General features: G+C 40.6%; 2 non-coding genes across 2 annotated transcripts; one reads left to right on the plus strand and one right to left on the minus strand.

Annotated features, from left to right (window-relative positions):
* Positions 1-1695: 1695 nt before the first annotated feature.
* On the minus strand, positions 1696-1768 carry trnav-cac (transfer RNA valine (anticodon CAC)). The gene has a single exon. It is a non-coding gene; the product is annotated as a tRNA-Val (tRNA).
* A 121-nt stretch (positions 1769-1889) lies between these two features.
* trnag-ucc (transfer RNA glycine (anticodon UCC)) lies at positions 1890-1961 on the plus strand. Its single transcript has one exon. It is a non-coding gene; the product is annotated as a tRNA-Gly (tRNA).
* The last annotated feature ends 4039 nt before the right edge of the window (positions 1962-6000 follow it).

The following is a 6000-nucleotide window of genomic DNA, read 5'->3' on the forward strand; positions in this document are numbered from 1 at the left end:
ACATGTGTATCATTACATAACTGAATTCCACAATGGGTTCATTCATTAATCTTCCTAATCAGAGTCACTGTGGCTCCAGAATCTATCATGGACACACTAGGCATAAGGAGGGAATACACCAGTGGTGGGCTGTCAGTGCCAGCAAGGCCTTCTCTGCTGGCCTAAACAGCAGTGATCTGAATCACTGACTTGCATTTTAATATATTTAATATATTTTTCCATGAAAGTGTACTAAATTATTCCCAATTGTCTATTCTCTACATTTCATAGCTTTTCTCTTGGTTGCGCTGCTTCCAGTAGTGTATATTTATGATAAGAGTATTTATCCAGTCATATTTCAGTCACTGGCTGACATCATGTGTTGCCAGGGTGAAAGAAATCTGCCTTAAGGCCTTCAGAATCAATAGTGCAGGCGCCCATAGCTTAAAATAAATGGCAATGGAATTGTTAAATTAACCAATCAGATTTCGAGTTGGTGTCACTGGGGCCATCTATCAGGCATACAATTACGTCAGCAATTTCCCGTCCTTTAATTGGATAATCAGAGAATATATACTTTGCTATTTAACGGTTGATTAGTATCTATTGCCGTGGCGTCATAATGATGGTATAGAGGTGGATTAATTCAGGAAGGACACCAGTGAAGGCCTAGGTGTGAAATGCACAGCCCACCACTGGAATATACCATATCACAGGTGTGGAAAAAGTACTGAGATTGTACATGTACATGAAGCTTTGCACATTGTCACTATTTGTGTAAGTATTTTCATCTCTACTGAAACCAGTGCTACTTAATGAAAAGAAATTAATTTATATTTAGTTAATGTTGATTGTTTGCATGAAATGAACCAAGGTCCTGCCACTTAATATTGGCTTCCTTTCATTCCTTTCTGTTCTTTGGGCACATCCCCAAGAACACTGCTTGTTGATGTCTCCTTTCCAACAAAATGGAGTTAGTGAAATTATTACAATAGTCATCAACTGAAAAGTTTAGCATGAGCCCATAGAACAGGAAGATGTACATTTGCAGGGTACAATGAAATTGCATCAGTGCACAAGTTCCCTGTCCAGGGCAATCTGGCTCATTGGTCTAGAGTTATGATTCTCACTTTGGGTGTGAGAGATCCCAGATGAGCCCTTCCTATATTGTTAAAATGTTACATGGAATAGCCTGAGTGGGACAAAACTAATGGAAACTTGGAGTGCCGGCTGCTTGGTTCTCATTTGGAAGCTTGTTTATCGAGAGGTCCCAGGAGGTGCAAATCCCATGGTGTATTTCACCAAATAACCTCTGAAAATCAAAGCTCCAACCGTGAGCCTATCCCAGGAATGCTGGGAGTAGGGTGGGTCCTTGGATTGAAGCCTCTTATAGGACACCATGCATGAACCGGGGGGCCTTTCGCGTGTTAGGCGAACGTGATAACCACTACACTACAGAAACTACAAAGAAGCTATTCGGGCTCTCATCTTCAAAATAAATCAATTAAACCAAAAAAGAAAACAAAAAAAAGACAATATCAAGACTTTTGTTCGCCAGTGCAAATGAGCAGAAAACGTGAAAACAGTCACGCTACAGAAACTATGTGGGAGTGGGGCCGGATCTCAGTTTCAGCTTGTTCCCAAGGCACGGGTGCTACAGAGCGCAAAACTCGAGTCTAATTCGACGCAAAGCACAAGCCCCTGACCGCCAAAGGATGTTTCTGCCCGGTTTCGAACCGGGGACCTTTCGCGTGTGAGGCGAACGTGATAACCACTACACTACAGAAACAGAAGCGAAGGAAAGTGTTTCCTTTTGGCGGGGGAACCGCAAAGTAAGTAAATAAATAAATAATCGATCAACGCAAAGGCTTAAGCGTTCCTTCAACCGAGTAATGAGCGCGCGGCCTCAGGCGTTGGTGGTATAGTGGTGAGCATAGCTGCCTTCCAAGCAGTTGACCCGGGTTCGATTCCCGGCCAACGCACTACATTTAAGCCGCATGTTGGAGCGTGGCAAATGTACGAGGGCCGCCCTTGAAAAGGCAAACGGAACAGGAAAGTCCGCCAGCTGCGTTTAGCAGGCTTTGGCAAGAGTGTGACGAAGGCTTCTCTGCTTGTGAGAGGTCTTTCCACAAGTGATTTCCACTTGTGTTCTAAGTGGTTGCTTGCTGCCTGAGGCCAAAAAAAAACAGCCCTACTTGTTGCTCGACTCAAACAAGCAAACACTTGTTCATGCACTAAAGCCCATTTGAAGCTAGGCACCACATAGTGGAGAAACTGCTCTAGTCACCTTCAGGGTCCTGATTAGGACAAGTGGGCTCTTACTGGAGCAAAGCTCAAGGCTTGTTTCTGCCCGGTCTCGAAAGTCAAAACGGAACGGCAAAGTCCACCAGTTGCATTTGACAGGCTTTGGCCAGAGTTCTTTGGTGAGAGCTCTTTCCGATTTCCAATTGCGGTGTAAGTGATGGCTTGCGGCCTGCAGCTAAAGCCCCTAAGCGCTGCTTGATTTGAAGTATACACTTGTTCATTTTCTATGCACTAAAGCGCATTTCAAACTAGGCATCACATTGTGGAGAAACTGCTCCAGTCACCTTCAGGGTGCCGATTAGGATGCGTGGACACATACTGAAGCAAAGCTCAAAAGCCTTGGGTTGTTTCTGCCTGGTTTCGAACCGGGGGCCTTTCGTGTGTTAGGCGAACGTGAAAATATACAGAAGCAGCTCGGGCTCTCATCTTCAAAATAAATCAATTATTACAGCTGGCATTATTGATATTAGAGAAATACGCTGACCAGCTGCTGTTCAGAGCAGTTCTGTATCTAAGCAGGTGTTCAGTGTAATCTATAGAGTGTACAGATTTGCTGGGTTTCCTTTATAATTGCTAAAATGGTCACTCTGACATCTCTTGGTGGGGACATGTTTTTTAAAATGGCAAGGTTATAGCTAGGTAGAACCTAGGGAAAGTTTTGTAGACTCAAGAATATAAATAGCATAAATAGAGGAAAAGAAAGATATGTTTCTTGATGAACACAAGATGGCGAACTTGGTTATCTTATGGTCTGACAAGTACAAGAGCACCTTCTGTAATATAGGCTCTGCCTGTTCTTCTATCATTCATACTGCACAAATATTTAACCCTTGCCATTGTTAATCTCAGGAGCTAAACTAATTTCAGACATATAAAACAACTGTTCACTTTAGACTAAAGTGTTTTTTTCTGATTCAACATTAAAGTCCATGGAGAAAAAAGGGGGATTTGTTCATCTCCTCTGCAACTGTATCAGACTCTGCACTATGCTACTCTGCTCTAACCCTAACCCACAGTGACAGGAAATCCAGCTGCACTGTACAAAAATTTTGACAGTTCTGTTATATTGAAAGTTTTACTGAATTGAAGATACATGTTTTAAGGTTTTTCTTCTTGATAAATAACCTGAACAGGCTGTGCTGGTTCAGCACCATCAATGTTTTGGATAGCAGAGGAGCACATGGCTGCGGTGTGGAGCGAGTGAAGCATGGCAAAGCTGTTGGAGACCGAAGAAGACATCCCTAAGCCATTGCACTCGTCACTGCTCCACCGTACCTGGACCCCTTTCAGCCCCTTTCAGCCATCAACCAAGGCTGTGTAACCATGTTTTCCCTATTTTGCTCCTTTTTCTATTTTCACTGAATTTTGTACTCAAAGATTCTTTTTTTCCCTATGTGCACCAAATAAATACACTGTGAATTTTAACCTTCGCTGTCTCATGTATGTCTGTTAAGCCCTCACTGCCTGAGTAGTGTGGGAGATAATTTTGTAAATGAGGATATATGTATGCGGTGTGTGTTTGATGTAGTGTGAAATAATCGGGGGACAGCAGGAGTGAGTTCTCAGGTAAGGTTTACTCGTTAGGTCGTTTGAGCTTAAGAACAATATAAGGTTTAACACGGCATGTTGGCCTGTCACGGGCCTTGCACACAGGCTGCAAGGGCTTTGAAGAACAAATAGTTGTATGAATGATGTCAGTCTGGCAGGCCTTCTCTGTGGTACCAGGCTTTCCAAACTTGGACCAATCAATGGCAGAGATGCACCCTAGATTATTATGGTCAATCTTCGCTCCGCTGGTACCTGGAGCGGCAGTGATCTCATCATGAAGTAAACGCAGCGCGTGCTGGATGGCAATGGTGGTACCAGGCGAAATATCTAGAGTACATACGTAGAAGACAGTGGATAAATCAGAAAAGCCGTGAAGTGTAGAGTGTAATAAAAGAAAGGGTGTTGGCCCCTGAAGGACTGAGAACTTACCCATGCTGTCTCCTGAAGAAGAATGAGGTGTTGGCAAGAGTGAGGCCGTAGACAATCCCACTGGTGGGGGCGGAAACGCCCAATTTGTTAATATAATGATGTAGGGAAGTTTTAATTATAATGGTATTTGAAAAGTTGTAAATTCAAAGATAATGGTGTAAAAAAGAGTCTAAAAGGTCTAAAAAAGAAAGATGGGTGGGATTGTCTAGGCAAAGAACCAGTGACGTGTTGCATTGGGAAGATAAGGGAAATGTATATAAAGGCTGTAGTTGGAGTTCCCCGAAGAGAGGTTGTTGGGACGTTCATGCGTGAGCATCTCAATTCTTGTGTCAGCGCTGATTACAAAATAAAATCTCTTATCTGCATTCATCTAGTCTGCTTGATTGGCTTATTTAGTTTTGAGGCCTTACTAACTATGAGTCTCACTTAGACTGAGCTGTCGGGTCAGTGTGGAGCTGGAGTCAGATTTTAGTAGTGAGTACAGTAGAATTTTTATTCCACAGTAGCTACAACCTGTATTCTCTAATAAGTTAAAGTCATAAAGTTTCTTCCTCATGTCATCTCAAAGGTTTCCTCCATGTAACTGTTTCCTTTCGGTTACTCATGATTGATTTAAATCTACAATTGCAAAGTATTTCATTAAATTAAAGTTTCTGACTCTGTTCACGTTCATTACATTAAAGTATCTATAATTATGTTATGAACCTGTTTACCCAAATAAGTAGCTAAAAAAATTTAACAACCATGAAACCAGGACAACAGAGAAACTAGTTTCACCAAGAAAAGATAACATGGGACATGCCAAAGAAATGAACAAGTGGGCCAGAAATAAAACCAGATTAGTGACCAAAAAACACATTTCCTCTTGAATCCGTTCATTTATCAGCATCTACATACTATATTCTGATTGTACACATGGATATATCGCCAACATACTGCATAATCTATTGAAAGACATACTGCAAAGAAATATACATTTTTAAGTGCTTATATATTTTTTTCACATTTTGTACTGTTACAACCTGGACCTGAAATGAACTTAACTGGGATTACACAGTATATCATGATTATATATATAATACTGTATATTAAATCATGTTTGTTGACTTATTTTGCCACCTATTGGGATAATAGAGATAAGATAGTGTTTTTCCCCCTGAATGTTTTCATTCAATTACTTTCAGAAATGATCATGATTTATAACAAAATTAATTTTTGTGGGCCATATTAGCCAATATCAAGCTATGAACATGGACTTCGAGCAGTGACAGACTGTAAAATTACATCCAAATTCTAACAGCAACATACTGTTTTTCCAAACAGTACGATACAGTAACATACTTGTAAAATCTTAAGCAGGTTACCATAGAATTTAACAGTAATATACAGTATTTTCTTTTTGTGGTATAGACCAGTCAAACACATGCACTGTAAAAAGTAATTGTTGAATCTACTCAAGAAAAACTTGTAAATTTAACTGACTTTAGAAAATTTGTTGATTTAAATTGATTAGACTGTGTAGTGTGAACTAAACTTAAGAGTACTTAAGAGTATTTATTTATTTATTTATAGGTTCTGGGTCTTTTTCCCCTTTGCGCTATAAAATAACCTGGAAACCAGTAAGATTTAAGCTTATTGCCAATCAGCTGCTGCTACATCACAATCCACCATATTTGTATGAACAGAGCTTGATATATTTACTGGCCTTTGGTCAAGTTTCAGCATAGGACGAAACAATTA

This window comes from Hemibagrus wyckioides, unplaced genomic scaffold (assembly GCF_019097595.1).
Source record: "Hemibagrus wyckioides isolate EC202008001 unplaced genomic scaffold, SWU_Hwy_1.0 Contig1, whole genome shotgun sequence".
Lineage (NCBI taxonomy): Eukaryota > Metazoa > Chordata > Actinopteri > Siluriformes > Bagridae > Hemibagrus > Hemibagrus wyckioides.